The sequence below is a fragment of the Lonchura striata genome, chromosome 7 (assembly GCF_050655825.1).
Source record: "Lonchura striata isolate lonStrDom1 chromosome 7, ASM5065582v1, whole genome shotgun sequence".
Taxonomy (NCBI): Eukaryota; Metazoa; Chordata; class Aves; order Passeriformes; family Estrildidae; genus Lonchura; species Lonchura striata.
Window position 1 is genome coordinate 13,858,128 of NC_140709.1, and position 19,223 is coordinate 13,877,350.

Genomic DNA, 19,223 nt, shown 5'->3' on the forward strand with positions numbered 1-19,223 from the left:
TCATATTCATATCTCATCTCTTCCTCAGACCTCCTGTGTTACAAATAAAAGTAACTGAATTACTCAGCTTGGGAAATGTAGGTAATTACCAAAATAAATGGGCCAGTATATGCATTTCAGGTTATATTATATATTGTGTACAAAATGTAATTATTTAGATACTTATAAACACAGAAAGTGAACATCAAATCAGGACAGAAAACATGATTATGATACTCTTTAGAAACAGAAGTTATTAAAACTTGATTATTCAGTTATTGATTAGCAATAACTGAAACTAAAATTTGGAGACTGAAATTCAAATTATGTTGCTTAAAGTCAAAGTCGACTAACCTGTTGCATATGGAACAGATTAAGAGTGGAATTAACTAATCATTAGGTTATTAAAATAATACCACTAAGGTGAGTTATATAACATAAAGTTATCTTTAGCAGCTCAGGAGGAATTTTCTGCTGATCCCAGCTTGAATAAATGGACTCTGAGAAGAGACTATGCCAGTGGAGGGAAAAAATGAGCCAAAAAATTAACTTGCTTAAATATCTTGTGCTCATATTTCCCAAGGCAAGTTTTTGGCTGCTGACAACCATCACAGTTCCTCTGATTTTAGTGTGGACATGCTTATTTACCCTGCTTGTGAAAACATATTTAGAATCATAGAATCTCCTCAGCTGGCAGGCACCCACAAGAATCACTGAATCCAACTCCTGGTCCTGCAAAGGACACCCCAAGAGCCACACCATGTGCCAGACAGTGTTGTCCAAATGCTTCCTGAACTCTGTCAGGCTTGGTGCTGTGACCACTTCCCTGGGGAGCCTGTTCCACTGCCCAGCCACCCTCTGGCTGAAGAACTTTTTCCTAATATCCAGCCCAAATTTCCTCTAACACAAGTTCAGATTATTTCCTTTTGTCCTATAGGTGATTTCCAGAGAACAGAGATCAGCACCTGGCCCTCCACTTCTCCTCATGAAGAAGAAGATATAAATAATAATTAGATCTGCTTGTTAAAAGTGTTTCATATTAAAAATCTAGGAGTGGCCATATTTTTCCAGGAATTTCGAATGTCTCTGCCAGAAACCTGGGGGAAAATAAGTTCAGCTTTTTGGTATGGGAACTGAAGATACTTGGTTTTTGGCTTGCAAGTAATTTGTTAATATTTTGTTAAAGACACCAAATTATGTTTTTGCTTAAAAAGACACCATGCAAATAAACTATATAATTACTGCATATGATTTTCCTCCCCTCCTCCTCCCAGCCTGCTAAGGCAGTAAATGCCAGAAGCCATGGAAGACATTAAAAGGTAACATCTGTGCAGTCACAGGGTGACCCAGTTAATTTAGCACTGAGCACTTTTCAGATGCCAATATCGTCTGGAGTACCACAATGAAGATAGGGAGAAAGGGAAGAAAATGCTTATTGTTGAATGATATTTTTATGTTTCTGTGAAGCACTTGGACCCTGTCTTGGAGACTAGTGGGAAAAAAGTCGAATTATTTTTTTCTGCCTGTGTCAAATCAGAGGTCCCAAAAATTGCTCAAAACCAAACACAAAAGCAAAGAGTAAAAGAGCAAACTGGGAGAAAATAAAACATTGGAACAATTCTATTGTCTGCCTATCAACTATTTCTTGTTATAGAAGATATATACTATATTAGATGTAGTATTTTACGGAGTCACAAATATAGACTGGTAAAACCTATGAGTTTTATGACAATTCATGGATCCAAAAATGAACCAGTATTCTTATTCATTAAATGAACATGAAGAAAGCTGACTTTATATGTCCTCAAGATTAGCTCCAAGCTAACCCTTTTACCCAGCGTGGGGTTTTTGTAGCATTCCTTTCTTCTAAGACCTCAAAATTCACTTAAAGTTTGAGGAAAATGCCAGTATTCCTTGTGAAAGGCAGAGGAATTAAAGCACAAAGGAAAAAACAAGGTCACGCAGCACTCCAATTCCATCATTTGTTTTTCACTCTACATCCTTGCCATGTGTGAGCACAGTGTTCAAAAACAGTGAACACTATTCTCGGCCATGTGCAAGCAAGAAGCACAAATGAATATCCACATGCCTCATGTCCTGTCCTACTTATGTTGCTTCCAGGTAGTTTTGTACTGACTGCATGCATCTCCAATACCACATGCTGGTAAATACTAGTATTCCCATTTTATAGAAATAAAACATTGGATCAGTGTGAAGATAAACCGTTTAAGTAGTATAATAAAATGTGGATCTGTAGACCACAATGAAAAAGTAGCAATTTATCACTTATTCTTTCTTCATCTTTGCAGTAAGCACATATATATTGTATGTATACTGAGAAACCCATACATACTTACATTGCACATGTGAAAATACAAACCTGCTTGTCTCTTAAGAAGTGAAGAACTCCTTCCCGTTCTTCATAAACACTACTGAAAGCCTGTTATTTTCTATGATTTAAGTTGCTGTTTATATTAGGTGCTTGCAATTTCTCTTGCTTGGACACTCAGTGGTGTGGTGTGTGCAACTGCAGGTAGGGCACATTCCCTGTGAATGTGAGGCAATACTGAATTCAAAATATGTGGGACAATGGCAGGAGAAATGTGGTGATTTATTTTATGATAGCTGATTCTACATTGTGTTTCTTTGCAGCTTCTCAGGTTAGTATTGTAAAATAGAACCTAGCACAAGGTTCTGGTCAAGATGGGATCTTCCTCCCTAGAGACTCATGGCCAGTGAGATTGTATCTATGTATTATGATTCACTATGTTGTATATCCAGATATGATAAAAGTAAAATATAAACCTCAGGTTAAAAACAAAAATAAATATCTTATCTAATGCACTAGTCTTTTGTTTTATTAGCTGAAAGGCAGGGGAGTTTCTGGGAGCATTTAAAATTCCAGAGTGCAATAATTATAAAATGCAGTGAACAGCATATCTTCTAAGGGTGAAGAAGAAATGTGAAAAGTAATGGCTAAATCAATAATACCTAAGTCCTGGAGTATAGTTAGAATGTCTTATGTGAAATATCAATAATTATTTATAGCATGCAAAGATGGCTTCAGCATTCAAAAGATATGCAGAAGACCCACATGATGAATGATGTACTTAGGTTCATAGAGACAGTTCAGTCCCATGTTTAAACTATACTATTGAAAATGTCACCAACAAGCACCAGTGTCCTGCTACAGCCTACTTTCCAGGCTTGCCTGTACTCAGGGCACGTGTACCTAACCCAGCTGCCAGGTTTAGACCCAGCGTTCCCCTTTACCCACCCCCATCCTGTTCTATCCACTCAAGAACATGCATAGCTCTTGTATTAAGATCTAAATCTTAAGACTTGAGTTGAATTAAGAAGTGTGTCAGTGGTTTCCTAATGCTTATGTCTGCAATCAATGTCCAAGGACAGATTTCAATAATCCAAAAGAGTCAGTTTGGCATCTGTGATTAGAGCTATCTCTGTTTCTCTAGGCTCATTGTCTCAGTGTTGGTCACCTGTCTAAGACTGATCAGGATTTGTGCAACCTATCTGCTCCAAAGCATCCCCTCAGTAAAAAGAATAAATGGTGGTGGTCACTAGAGTCTAGTCAATCTATCCCCATTGCCTTTGGAAATCAGTGTGAGGGAAGTGCCTGAATAACATTGTAAATCTGAGCCAAAGCTGCTTTGGGTTCATCCAGATATTGCCTAATGTCCCTCTGAAGACAAACCACTTCAGTACTGACAAATTAGGCTGATCATAACGCATGCAACATAATGAGCATTTCCCATTTAATTTTCAGTTCCCTATTCCAGAATATATTTCAGATGCTCCATACTTACATGGCTGCAGTGCCCAAAGGCACAAATCATCCTTTAAGCTCTATTGTGCTAAGAGTTATTCAAACACTCAGAGGGCCTTTTCCCACACACCTTATGAGCCTAGAATACAAGCACTGTGCACAGGCTGGAAAAATATGGTTACAGTCACATACATAAAGATTGATATATTGATACTTCATGTTTTATATAAAGATAGAAAAATAAATGTAACTGCCAATAAACCGAATCTGCTATTCATCAAGTTCTCTCATTTGTTTCCCAATTTTATAGCAGAGGGGACACTGGAGGAAAGATTTGCAATAAAAACAGCTGTCACAGTCACTTTCTGCATCAGCTGAGGAAGCTCTCTGATGTGATATGCCAGACAGTACATTACATGTTGATAAAATAAGGGCACATAATGCAAAATATGACATACCCTGTTTAGCTTAGACTGCTAACCAGGTCTTACTTTCTAGCTGTCTTCTACAGTGTTGGAGCATTCTTAAGAAATCTTTTCTGTACATATGGTTCCACTAATAACACATATCCTGCTCCATTCACAGTCTCATTCATATGCCTGAATATTCACAAAGTGTTTGATAAAAATACTCTCATGTTGCAAAAGCTGAAAAGATTGTTGTCTTTTAACAAAGACCTCTAATGCCAGAACTGGAATGAAGTTAGGTGATGTGATTTGATATCCTGGCACAAAGAAAGCTGTGGTAGCTAACGTGCATATAATATGCTCTGTCTAGAAATAATTTCATCTATTTTAATTTGCCCTCCCTGAAGTCTAAAAGAAGTTTCCTTAAATTTTATTTGCCACACGTAACAAAACTTCCAAGAACGTCTATTTTAAAGGACTTAAGGAACACAGTTGCCTTTCTCAAACAGGGTCAAGGCCACAAGAGGAACTTGCCAGAAATGATAAGCAACCACAGGACTAATTCAGATAAGCACAGAAGGGAGGAATTTGCAACAGGAAGGCACTAATTCCAGGCCTAGCAGAGGTGAGATTGGGTTAGCACATTCAGGTTCACACATCCAGACAAAATTTCCACTGTGGCAACCTGCAGGAAAGGAAACAACTCCCAACACATCAGCCCAGGTTATGGGAATGGCACCTGTGACCACCCTGTGGATACCCAAAATTTGGGCTGTGCAAAGGTGGCAGCCCAGAGGACTCTGAGACCAGCAAGAAGTCTGGGGTGAAGAAGGACAAATGAGATGGTGCTGGATCCACAGGGGGTGACTGTGTCCTGCTTCATCTCTCCCTCTCCATTTTCACTGCAAGTCCGGGAGGAGGCAAGATTCCTATCATGCCTCTACTCAGACACACGTAGATACCAAATTGTTTTCCTCTTCTGTCCAGCAGCAGCTCCAGGGGTCCTTTAAATAACACATGACAGAGTTTGGATGACTATAAACGCAAAACATGAAACCCAGATTAGTGCAGCAGTTCTACTGTGCAGCCAGTAAAAATAAAGAACAGAAACAAAATTTCTCAAGAAAATTTGGTAAAGATAGGCAAAAGTTGCTGGAATAATTTGGCATGAGGGAATGAGAGGAAAAAAATCTAATTATAAACTGGAGCATATTTGAACCAGTGAACCCAAGAAATATTTTTTTTATTTTTCATGAAAGAGAGAGCTGGGAACATTGAAAAAATCTGGTCTTTGTTCTGACAATACATAATTAATTAGAGATAAGCTAGATTTTTAAATGCTTCTTTATTTATTTGTAATTCCCATGGGTTTGTTATTTTAACTTGGTTATATGAGAAAATGTTATACTGGTGGGAAAGAACCAAACCCCTTTGTATACAAAATTTTGGTTTTTTGTGGCCCCTATTTGTGTAGTTTTCTCTGGAGGTTTTTTCAAGAGGGCAAAAAGAGTAAATATGAAATATATTTTTCTGATTTATTTGATTTATCTATAAATGACATATAGGCAGGCTTGCCTAAAATGTACAAACAGGGTGATTTTTTTTAATCTATAATATGTATTTCTCTCCTGCATTTTCTTATTCTGACACTGAAGTGTTTTTAAAATCCTTCAAACTTTCTAAGATTTCATTTAGATACTACAGCATCAGCAAACTTCTGCTGCTATTCTAGGATTTGCAGACAATAGGAATTTTTGTATCTAAGGTGTCAACAGTTTAATAAATATCTTTGCTTACAATTCATAATTCCTTTGAGTATTCTTCTAACTAATCTTTTTAAATATCGAACTATTTAAAAATATTCCAGGGAGTGTTTATGAAATTCTCTGCTTCACTGTGTGTCTAGCCATGTTATTTTCTTATAGTGCATGACAGCTTATTGTTTTAATATTACATTCAAACTGAATCCATTTAAAGAAAAAAATCACACACTAACTGCATACATAATTTTAACTAGTTACACCACAAGTATTATTTAATAATTGTTGCATTATATAATCCCTCTAAAATGTAATTATATTGTTCAGCTCTAATTTTGTTATCATAAAATATATTTCTCAGTAGATGTCATTTAAATCTTTGAGAAGACACTGTGAGGATGAATACCACCAATTTGTAGTTAAAAGGGAAGATTAGGAAATTTAGACCATATTTAATGTTGAGTGTGTACTTATTGCAAGACAAGATTCCTAGATGCCTAAAGACCCTTGAAATGAGCTTTAAAGATATTAATAATAGAAATAAGGAACAGTAAGCACTGCAGTTTGACCTGCACATGTATTTTAAGCCAACATTGGAAGATCATGGGCTGACCACAGAGATGTTCTAGAGGCTGCTGAGATCCTTCATTATGAAGTTTTAAATAAGAAAAGTATTACTGACCACTGTAGGATGCCTTATACTGGACATCTTATGGATGACTCCTCAAAACAGAAGAAATTTCTTTCATTTGAAAAGCCTAGTTTTGGAAAGACTGTAATCTCTATAGCTGCTAAAAGTATATAAGAAAGAACTTTCACAGTCATAGCAAACTGCAAAAATTATTAAAGATGGTATTTTTTATTGATAAAAAAAGTTCCATCTAGTCAAGAAAGCAGCTATGATGGTGATTAGGAAAGTATTTAATTGTAGGGACTAAAATTACCTAGTGAGAGCCAGGATTGCCAACAGATTTTCTTTTTTTCTCTTTTTTTCTCTTTTTTATTTCTTTTTTCTTTTTTTTTTCTTAGGGCATTCAGCCATTCTCCTTAAGAAATCTCTCTTATTTCCGAGTTCCCAGTGGAAAATATACAAGAAATGAGAGATATTTAAATAGTCCTTAATCTCCTCTGTTTATCTGGCATAGTTTTCAGTGTCTCCCAAAATTTTTTCTGTAACTGAGAGCCAAAGCTAAGGTGTCCAAAAGTGAGCTACAGGGAAATGCTATTCTAAGTTGTCTTTAAAACATCAATCCCCACCTACAGTTTGCTGCAGATTTCCCCTTTCTGGCTGGTCCTTCCTGGGACATGCTGAGGGAGAGGCATAGAGAGAAAGTTTTGGCCATCACACAGACTGATCATGCAATGGATGTGAAGTTTTCACCTTCTCATCCAGCATAACTTCTGTGCTCCTCGTTGCCACCCACCTTTTTCTGTGTCTCTAGTCACATGTTTTGTGAACCTCCCAGTTTATAACCCATGTTCAAGGGAAGAAAAAGGATTCTGCTGCCATCATTTTAGACAAAATTATTCCCCTGACTTTGCAGGTTCTAAAGCCCTGATTTGTTCTTTTGAAAAAGCACAGTTCCCCTTGGGGGTAGCAGAGGCACTGGGGGTGCAGGGCACAAACCCTCGTGATGGAAAAATGGAATTTTACTTTGAAGCCCCAGTTATCCCCTCCCTGTTACCCTCTCTCATCAGATATGGGACAGCATACAGCAAAGACAACCCTGCTGCTGCAGCTGGCCTTTGAGTTTTCACTTGGTTTTTGGTGGAAATTAAAGAAGCAACGGCAAATGTATCAGTGTGTGTAGGAATCCAGACAGAAAGTGCATCTGTACCCCATGGAGCCCGAGGTTTAAGTTCATTTAAATTCTTAAAGCTCTTGCTATCTCCTTACATAAGTGTCATTTCTTGTGTGAAGGCAGAGACCAATATTAAAATCCTCAGATGAAATAATCCTCACAGCTCTGCAGCTTTAGATAAAACTGACAGCTTCTGTCAGGTTTTATTCTTTGGGACATAAACTTGGGGTCAAGAAGGCATCCCTTCCCATAGGATAACATTGCAAATTCAGCTCCCACTGGGTTTTTTTCTTCTTTTCTCTGATCAATCCTAGCATTATAGAGCTGGATTTCGCACAACGGATTTGTACAAAAGTATTTCTTGGCTTGATTCTGTGAAAACAAAAAGAAACCTTTTCTTGACCTTCTTGCCTATACATTAGTAAACACTCATCCTTCACCCTGGAAGACATTATTCTTTAAAAGCAAATGAATGGGGGCAAAATCCTTCTCTTGTGCAATCTACTGTAGCTGCTTTCTACAAACAGCATTAGGTCACCTGACACAGTCCCACAGGATGTGGAAAGCTAAGGGACAAAGAGAAGCTATGCTGCATTTAAGTTTGTATCCAAGATGAAATGCAACTACGTGTAAAAAGCCATAAAAAGACATATTAATTGCTTCTGCTTTAGCATTTTACTTACCCAGAGTGAAGAAACTTTCTTTTTATTGGTTGAAAACATATGCTCTCATTCTCTATATATGTCTTAGATGTAGACAGGCATTTTGTGCCTTTGAACAGAATTAGATAGTGGTAATTTTAGGGAAATGTTTTAGACCAAAATGAAATAATTCTGATGCTGTTAGTGAAACACTTAATTATCTATGTAAACAAGTGTGCTTTAAACTTTGTTTCTACTTCAACTACTTTTTGTTTTAAAAAGTTTGTAGTCAAAACAGAGTGAAGAAACCTTTCCACCAAGATAATATTATAAAAAATATTTTGGAGAATGTCAAAGCAAAAACAACTGTGGGTCAGGCAACTCTTATCAAATCTGACCTGGGAATGGAAGGACAGATTTCCTGCTGGCAGCTAACAGCAGGGTTCAACTGGCTTCAGCAGAGCTGTTATTTACATCAATTAAAAATGGATCTGAAATCTCTTGAAGGGATAATAATCTCAAAAAATACATTTTTTGTAATTCTCATCTTTGTCAGAAAACCTAATTATTACACTCTGCCAGATGTAGCAAGGCAGACAGATGTGACCCCAAATTTTAGATGCATTCAGTTATTAGGTATGATTTTTGCTCCTCTTAGCAGTAGCTTCACTGAGGTGTCTATCTATGCATAAATTTAAAAATGGTAGGACTTGGCTCTAAGTGCACTTTGAATACCAAAGGATATTTTCCTCATGGATTCTCCTTGGTTTTGTTTCAGTTATACTGTCTGAACATTCCCTTTTAGTTTCAATGGGAAACACAAGAAGTGTGGTTTCAGTCCTTCATAATTCTGAGAAAACTTCTCTTATTGCAAGTCAAGTATCTTAATTTTAATGTAAAAAAGTTAAATAGTAATTGGATACAATTAAAGAAATAATTTAATTATGCATGAAAGTAATGAATGAACATTTGTCACAGCTGTCAACCAGGATATATCTTTTTCTTTTTTTAAGTAGTCATGACTACGCATATGGGAAGTAGTAAAATGAGGGAAAATAGGGTTGCTGGGGGATTAGAGATAGGAAGGACTGAATGACCTTCATGTGTTGTGAAAGAAAAGATGATACTTAAAAACCTGAAGTTTATGGTGGCCAAAACTGAAGAGGAATAGAAAAACTATCCGCAACAGAATGAGATTTTCCTATCTATACACAGCACTACCACACATTAAAAAAAGAAACAACTGGAGACTACCATCCAATTCAAGCTTCAATGAATAGGCCATGCCTGAAATTAAGATACAACACAGATGGCATGGTAGCTACATGATACACTGTGAGGAAAGGCACAGAATAAATGCTGGATGCCAAAACAATAGTACCAGAATTCCAAAATTACACCCTTAGAAAAATACAGGAACTTTAAAGGCAGTTTAGCAGAATGTTCACAGTACATTATAAGTCTGAAGTCTTTACTGAAATAGGGAAAAATAAAAGTGATACTTCTCATCCACCTTCCTAAGTCATTCCTGTAATACTACCAACTCTTTTTTTTTTTTTTTAATGCAGTAAGGAGAAAACAGTGAATTTTTAAAAAAGACAATTCAGACAAAGGGAAACTAAACTTACTTGGAGCCTAAAGTTAATTAATGGTATTAGGAATTTCCAAATTAGCGTTTGGCAACCAAACATCTTCGAAAACCTAGCTTAAGCGACCAACCCTGGATAAGACAGCTGTGGCAGGATAGACACTTAAGCCAGGTTTCAGTCACCTGTTTTGTCTTCAGCGCATTTTCCACCTGACTTATCCCTTTAAGCTTTTAGCTTAGTAGAAGCATTTTTTTAAAAGGATTAGTAACACCAAATTTTCATGTAAATATCCCAAATCAGAAATCTGCATTGCTAAAGCATAGAAATTGTTGCAATGCACCACAGGGTTTCCCTTATTTTTTTTCTTTCTGAAGTGAGGGTGTTTATATGTTATAGAGAAAAGAGGTGAACGCGGGTCTGCCATGAGTAAGGAGATTTCAGAGGGTTGGTCTGACCCAGTGCCACGTTTTCAGCCACCGTGTTGTGCTGCCAAGTGGGGCTGTGGCAGCTGGTGCCAACCGAGCTGGACGTGGCACATGAAGCTCCGCGATGGATCCCAGCCCCGTCCCTAAAGCGCGACCGGCCGGGAGCTGGCAAGCTCCAGCGACGTCACAGCAAGCTTTAGAGGACAACCACAGTTATTAGCGTGAAGGCTCGAGGCAAATAAATAACTGTTTACTAATGAGGGATGAAGCATGACAAACTCTTATCCTGGTTGCCTGGCAGAGTCAGGGAAAAGAGATAAATCCCAGGCTGGGTTAGCAAGGAGCATCCAAATCTCAGCTGCAGGGCTGAGGAGAGCACAACAGGCTGAGGAATTGATGGTTTTCTAGCAGGATCTCCCCAGCCAAAACAGGGACAGCTGGAGCAAGAGCACAGAAGGTGGAAAAGGCAGTACTTGGCACATTGTTCATTCCATTAATGGCAAAATTACAAGGGGCCTAACTGAGGAACAAATATCTACTTGCTAAACACAGACTTAATTAGATATCTCACTCAGAAGGAAAGAGCACATAAGAAATTTTAAAACTCCTGGAAACCTGCTCTTAGCTAGTCTGAAAATAACAAATTATGCTCTGTTTATTTGTTTAATTAACCAGTGTTGCTGAATCCATTTTTTTCCATTATGGCTCTTAAAAATTTACTTTTCTTAAAACACCTCACAGAATGCTGTGACGTCTGTAAACTTCTGTTCTTTCCTTTGCATTATTCACTCATACAGAAACACAGATTCTTGGGAACCTCTAGTGTTTCTATATTTTAAGAGAGTTTAAATATTTTTAATACATGTTTTCTTTTCAGCTTCAGATGTCTTTGTGGAAGTCTGGATGTTAGACTGTTAAAGAAAAGCCAGAAGTCTTAAGTAAATAGGAAAGGTTTCAGAATGAGAAGACAATTTAGACATGCATGTCAGTTTTAAAATATGGGTCTAACAATTTTCAGGACCTGTTGTTTATTCTATAAGCATTGCATGGTTTGAAACTACCAAAGAGGGGGAAAAAATGGAAAGATAAGGCTGGCATTGTGAGGAAAAACTTCTTTCCTAGAATATTTCCACACTTTTTAGTGGAACTGTTGCTACAGTTCAGTGAAGACTGATGGGTGCTAGAGAAAACAGCTGCGCCCAGATGGACAGTCACCACTTTAGCATTTCTTTAAAATAAAGAACCATATTTATACAATGTTGTAGAACAAGAGGACAGATTGCTCCAATGGGACAGATTGATCTGACAACTCCACACATTCTGCTTCTGCCTAGCTATGATCCAGCTCCTTTGCAGAGTTTCTGGATGTGTCATTGGGGGGCGGGGGGGGGGAAAGAATGGCATAGAAAATAGGTCCTCAGCATGTTTGTTTTCATCAGGGTAATCTTCTAAATTTATTACCATCCCTGAAAAATCCTGTTGCTTCAAGGAGATATATAACAGATAAAGTCACAAACCCAATAAAATACACTCAAGTCACAGTAGAAACTTACCCTGTTTTGTCAAAAATATTATATAAAAATCCACCAATTCGCAATAAAATTAGGGCACAGTTTTTCAAAAGGCTTGTGATAACTTGCATTCTTTGATACTCCCCAAGACTTACCTCTGCTCTGATGGTACTTGGACTGTCACAAGACTGTCCATTTTATTTGATTTTACTTGATTTTTACTTTTTTTCCTCCTGGTTTCAGTTACTTCATTGCTATTTGCTACATCAAAGGACCCTCCAGTGTCAGAATAGGTTTCCCTCAGTTATGAATAAAGCTCATGGAATATGGACACTTTTCATACTCTTCAGTACCAGCGAGTTCTAGTGAATCATAGCTTGATTTTCTCAGGATAATTGCTAAGTCACTACTCACCCCATTTAAAAAAAGCCCTACTTTGCCCTTCCAAATAGGACACTGGCAAGAAATGAAGACAATTCAAGTAGTTAATAAATAACAGTCTTTCACCATATGCACAGTTCCCTTACTTATGCTGTTATATATTTCATCCCTTCTCAGAACTAGCCCTCAGAAAAAGTTCTGATTCACCCTTCTCTGAACCTAAGCTAACTCTGACTGGAACAGCTTTCCTGCCTGAATTCATTATGCATGGCCTGGTCTCCTAATTGAAATAATGAAGGCTTTTCCTGTCTTCTACTTTGTGTAAAACCTTTCAGTATCAGCCTTGCAATTACCAGCCCCTCAGTCACACATCTCTCAGACACTGTTAGTGGAGAGGAATGGGAACCCTGATTCACCCATCACCACTGGCAGCACAGCTCTGACTCCCATTAGTGTCAGGGCAAGCCCTGAGAGGGAGCTCAGGAGACATGTTTTGTATTGTAGCCACATTCCTCCTGAGTGGCCTTTGTCAGGCACCTTTCCCTTTTCATGTTTCAATTTTTCTTGCTGAAAATAGTGATAATGACGGGTCGCTTTCCAAAGTGACTTGAAATGTACTCATCATTATGTTCTCAAAGCGCAAGAGGCTTCTCTGAATATTACCAATATTACTTGCTGATTTTAACTGAGATTCTCTAGATCACTGATTGGCTGCCTTTTGAGCATCTACCAGTTCTGCATTCTAATGAGTACTCTCTTCTTCACCTCTTCCACATTCTTCTCAATAATGTAGGAGTTTTGAATAATTTTTTATCACTTTTGATATGTTAATCCACATCTCTAACAATTTTCTTATTTGCTACAGTATACAACACTTAATGCAGATTTAGAGTCACATTTACTTGTTGGTAATTTCCTGGAGCCATTTTTAAATATAGACACCACCTTCCATTCCCCATTGCTTTAAAGTCATTTTAGGGAGTCCTTACAAATCATAGTTAAGCTCAGAAATCTCACAAGAGAAAAGAACCTTATTTTTGCAATTGTTAGTGTCCAACTGCTGTGTAACCTCTTTGGATGACAAATTAGTTTTAATAAAAGTTGTCCAAGTTTTTATTTTAAATAATAACTCCTTTAAACAACAATTGTGCAAAAACAGCAATGCAAAGAAATTGTTCAGCTACTCAGATGTAGCCTCAGACTTTTTGATACTCTGTTAACCTTTGAAAATGTACTGTATTCTCTTGGCCTGTGGTAAATCTAGTCGTTATGTGTTTGGGAAGTCCTTTTGCATCCCTTCTATGGTTTTAAAATTACACAGTACTTGAAGTTCTTGAACATTTTTGTCAATCTCTTATTAATTTTATCTTTACCTCAATACAGCTGATGAACTTTTCAGGCTGAATGTCTGCAGGTAGAAATAAATAGACATTCTTTGGCCAATTTTTGTAATCTATGTTAATGTTTATTATTTGGAAAGCGATTGAGTCACACTTAAACATCCTTTACTATACTGTCACTGAACGTAATTTATAGAAGTATGAGAATCCATTCAAAATATCTTAGTTAAAGCACAGTTCCTGTCACAGCATAGAATAATTTCCTATTTCCTGAATGTGCTTAAGTGTCAGGAAGCTCTGCACCTACCACTGAATGTAATTATCTGATGATCGCTTGAATATCATTTTATCAACTTGAAGTATACCTGGAAATGTTGGAGATAATACCATAAAAAACATAAAATGGCTCCTGTGGAAGTGATCACACACATATCTTTACGCTATGAGTATGTTTTTAAATACATAGAAATACACATAGAAACAAAAAACAAAAAAAAAAAAAAAGGAGAAAAAAAAGGAGAAAAAAAAAAGGGGGGGGAGGAATGAGGTTAAAAACCAAACCCATAAAGCTCAATTTTTGTGGACTTTGTACTATCATTCCTCTTACATTTCCCCATATGAATAATTTTCACTTTTCATTCCAATGTATAGAAGCCATGACAAGGATTGGGTAACAAGTACAAGACACAGGGCCCTGAAAATGATCTGAGAATATTAACAGCATGCAGCAACATGCATTAAGACCACTATTCTTCCAGTGTACAAAGTGAATTTGATGAAGATGTATCTGAGTATTTCATGCAGTCTGTAGAATTTATGGAATCCATTCATTCAAGTTAGTCTTCAGAACAATAAGTTCAGGTAATATTTGTTTGCAGCTAAAATATCCTCACTCAGCATTAAGTAGGATGAATCACAGCAGTCTTCTGCATGCAGAAGGAAGAGAAAATATCCACCCTGAGAAAGGTGAAAAATACATGATGTACCATCACCTAATACCATAAGAAGTCTATGGGATTACACTGAGGTAAAAGTCACTGTAAATAAAGACACAACACTATTTTAAAGAAGTTATAAGACTTTGTACACTTGTCTTCCAAAAGCATTTAAGAAAATAAAATTAGTATCATTACAGATGGTCTGAATTCTGTATGTGAATGGAGTTATTTCAAGTGGCTAATTTCCAGCTCTTAAACACAATGACATTTCCCTTATTTGCTTTTTTTAACTTAAGTTTTACATCTGTCATAGGTAGGTGGGCTGATTAAGTTCCTTAAGTAAATTGTACTTTATTATGTCATAGAAAAAGCATAGAAAAGTATAGAAAAGCAATGGAGAAAAACCGAATTTGCTGGAAACATTCTGATGTCAGCATTAAACCCTATAAATATTGCTCCAGACATTACCCGTTTAAAAGCAGGACAGAAAGTCTTACTTTTCTACTGTCCCATAGAGTCCTGGGAAAATCCCATAGCCTTCACATACCTTTGTGGGAAATCAGTCTTTACTGTTCAGCTAACCCAAATAAGGAGGCAGAATAAACAAAAGTAAGCTAAGACTACTCCTATGAGAAATTTCTTGACACAGAGTGTTAGAAAGCTATGGAAGTTTGTCCAAGGAATGAAAATCATGCTGAATATAAGAAAAGGTACATGAATATCCAAGGAAGATATAGAATCTTAATTCAAAGCTGTTGGGTTGATTTTTAGCTTTGACCCTTTATATATTGACATTCAGCAATAAGGTTCTCACTGATTTCAATATTGAGCTCCATTAGCTGTGTTTCCTGTTATTTCCTCCTTTATAAGGAAATAATAGGAAAAAAACACTCTAGAAATTAGACAATCCATTTGGTCATCTAATATAGTACAATTGATCAGGTTAAAACTTCAAAATACATTTAAGATTTCTAAATGTTTTTCTCCCAACATAATTGAATGATCTTTCAGTTACATAGTCTGAAAATATAATTCCAAAGAATCCTATATCCAGAGCTCACCCCTGCAGATCTCACAAAGCTGCTGAGATTTAGCAACTCATATCTACTCTTTACATATGGTATACCAACTGTGTAATATCCACCACATAAGAGTAATTTTATTCAATGTATCTTTGTTTTGAATATCAGAATATCATGTAAGACTCAGAAACCTTATTTCTGTAAAAACATATTTGTCACTCTATCCACAAGGCACGCCATAGAAAGCAATTATGTTTATCTCATTGTGTTCACATATTATCTTGTGTGCGTGATTTGTTCATGATACATCCATGTTGACTACTACTCATCTCCTTGGTAATTTTTATATGGTTAAAAATGTTTTTTTTCTGAGTCATTGTCTGTTCTAATTGAACTGTAGGATCTTAAGTCATAGACTCACTAACATTACTCAGTACATTAAGGTTATTAACTTCCCTGGCTATAATATACTTTATTAAGCATACATACCCAAGCCTGTATGACATTTAAAGCAAAATGAGCCCTGGACTATGTATATTATGAAAATTTTCCTCTAATGACTGTCCAATAGAAGAGTACAGAGTCTATTAAAAAGGCATAATTCTTTGTTTCTTTTGACACACCATCAGATTACCATTGGCCTATCCCCAATAAAGCAGATGAGAATCTTTCTACTCATTTGACTATCCATGGTCACCAACATGACCACAGGAACAGACAAAATACCATCACTTTTCCCTCTGGTTTTCTGGGCTGTTATATTCAGAGAGCAAAGCCAGACTTAAATCACTGAGATATGCCCATATATACATAGATATATATGTACATAAACACATGCACTCACACACACACACACACACTTAACATGGGCAAAAATGTTCCTTCCTAGCTTTCCCAGTGTTCAAGCCAAAGTTGAAGAGGATAAAAATGCTGTTCAGGGGCAGAACAGTTAATGTTTCCATGTTCTTGTTCTGGCTAGGTATCAGAGCAAGACCCTCAGAAGTCTTGAATAACTAGAAGACAGCTTCTACTTACAAAAATGCTTAAAAAAATGGGGAAGTATTTTCCTATTTCAGTGTAATCATTTTCCCTTTTGATTACTAGAAGTCCTTCCTGTGAGCTACACTTTTAATGATAATCAATTTCCTGCCTGAACTATCAAGGTTCTCCATAAATCCACTCACCAAATAAATAAGAGGCGTCTCCAGCTAACATTTTACTAGCCTTTCTTCCGAGAGGCTGCAAACACATGCAGATATACAAGACACCAACTGATGAACTGGATAGTTCTTTGTCATCACTTATTTATCCACGTTTCTATTCTTTGTATTCCCCCTTCAAACTACTTGTAGAGCAGTGAATTCTAAACTGTTGCCATTGCTCCCTTCTCTCATCTTCAGCCTGTGCAGAACTTTGGAAAGGGTTGTGTGAGCCACAAGAAACCCCTGAAGAATTTTACAGTATCTCAGGTCCTTACATCTAAAAGATTTCTGGGAAATATTCACCTTTCCATCAACATGATTCTAAGGACTTTCCAAAACTCAGTTTCCTCTCTAATTGCATAACTGAAAGATAAAGTATTCAAAATTTCCTGTCAATTTGAAGGATCTACAAAGTCTTCCAAAGGCTGAATTTTCCTACAGCTGCTGACAGAGCAGTATCTCCCTTTTATAGGTTCTACATGGTAGGTAATGGAGTACCAAACAGCAAGCAAGCCATCACTTCTTAATCAGTTCTGATTCAAGGGTCAATGATGTTGTGATTCCACATGAACCTTTAGGCCTTAATCACAGAGGAAGCCAGCCAGGGTCTCTCATCATGCCCCAGAACATGGGGCTTTAATCAAGAAATTGCAATGATGCTTCATTTTAAAAGAGAATAAAAGACAAAGGAAGGAAAGGAGTCCTGACAACACTGCTAACTGACTTTAATGTGATGTACAACACTCTCAGCATGTGACTATGGCAGGGACACAGCTTAACTATAACAAAACCTCTTCTTAAAACTAAATTAAATTTGAAAGAGTAGATTAGATTATTCCCAACATCCTCAAATAAACTTCTGTGTGCTGAAATTTATCTTGAGATTTGCAAGTGGCATTAGTGAATTCCTATATGACTACTGCACCACCCTTTGCATACACCTCAGAAAAGCCATTTAGTTTGATGATCACATCTTCATAATTACTAAAAAACCTTACCTGCTTGCAAAAGATGAGTATAATTCTATCAGATTGGAAAAAAAAAAAAGCCCTTTTGATGGTTCTGATGTCTTCTGTTATTTAATGACCTGCACCTTTTTTTCTTCTTTTTTCTTTTAAACAAAAACCTCTCATTCTATAAAAAGCCCTCTAAAATGGCATTTTGGCTACAAGATCTTTTAAAAAGGCAGTATCTGTACACAGAACTGGACACAGAACTAAAATAACAGAAAGTTCAAAACCTGAGAATAATGCAATTACACTAATGTAATTTAATGGACAGCAATTTGGAGGGAGCAGTCAGGAATTTTGGCTTCTGTTCTTGTCTCACAAAGTCATTTTTGTCCCCATGGCTCTGAATTCCCTCTCACTTTATATTGCCTGTGTCTATTCCAGGTGTAGCTCCTCTTGGCAAAGTTTTTGCATTTATAAAAAGTTCAAAGAATATTTCACCGGGTCAATCCCTGATGAAATCTTCTAATCAGTTGTGTAAAAAAAAATCAAGCAGATTGCTAATAAATTATTAGCCTGCCTGTAAGTTTATGAACCTTATAGTTATATATTATGGCTTTGATTCTGTAAGTAATGTATAGTTTTAGTAACATTGATAAGGGTGGGTAAGTATTCTTTTAATACTTTCTGTAGTGAATAGCATGAAAACAACAAGGATTTACATCTGAAGAGGAAGGTTAGAAATGGTGAATTTAGTGTGCTGATTACTGACTTCCAGGTAATGTATTTTCTATATATTAATTTTTTCAACAGAAAGCTTCCCCTTAAACATAGACACATCAACCACTATTTAATCTAAAATTATTTTAATGATACCAAGGAATGCATAATCAGCTCAATCTATTATTTTGCAAAAAATTTATTTTGAGGACCTTTATGTCAAGGTTCATTATCTTTTATGTAATATTTAACATGTAGGGAGATATTAATACATATTGATATGATTTTCCTTTGTGATCATTTTGTTAACTCCTCCTGCTTTTCATGATCAGATGTAGCAAAATAATCAAATAGCTCTGTATTCCAGTTATACTTTAAAAATTTAGTTGAAAGATCTTTATTTCTTTTTAATTTTGGGTATATAATTGAATTTAGTGTCTCTGCAAAGCCTTCATGATGAATGCACTTACAATGACCAGTAAAGCTTTTATTCTTAGTATCATGTTATTACTCATAGCCAAATAATTAACATTTATTTTTATAGATAGAAAAAGGAGACAAAAGCTACTGGGCTGAGCAGGAAGGATGGCCACTGAAACCAGCCTAAGCTGCAGTTACTGTGAAATAAACAGATGATTAATTAAAAAAAAAAAAACCAACAACAACCAAACAACAAAAACAACAAAAAAACCCACACACAAAAAAAACCCCACAAACCCAAAGTGAGGAGAGGAACTTTGTATCTTTACAAAGTTGGGTGTTGGTGGCCCTG

At 36.5% G+C, this 19,223-nt stretch overlaps 1 long non-coding RNA gene across 1 annotated transcript in view; it reads right to left on the reverse strand.

The window, feature by feature from the left end:
- The window catches only part of LOC146766888 (uncharacterized), a 48,009-nt gene continuing 28,786 nt past the window's right edge, over positions 1 to 19,223 (reverse strand). The window contains exon 3 of the long non-coding RNA XR_014956505.1: positions 1 to 19,223. This exon is cut by the window's right edge and continues 9,570 nt beyond it. This is a non-coding gene — a long non-coding RNA (uncharacterized LOC146766888).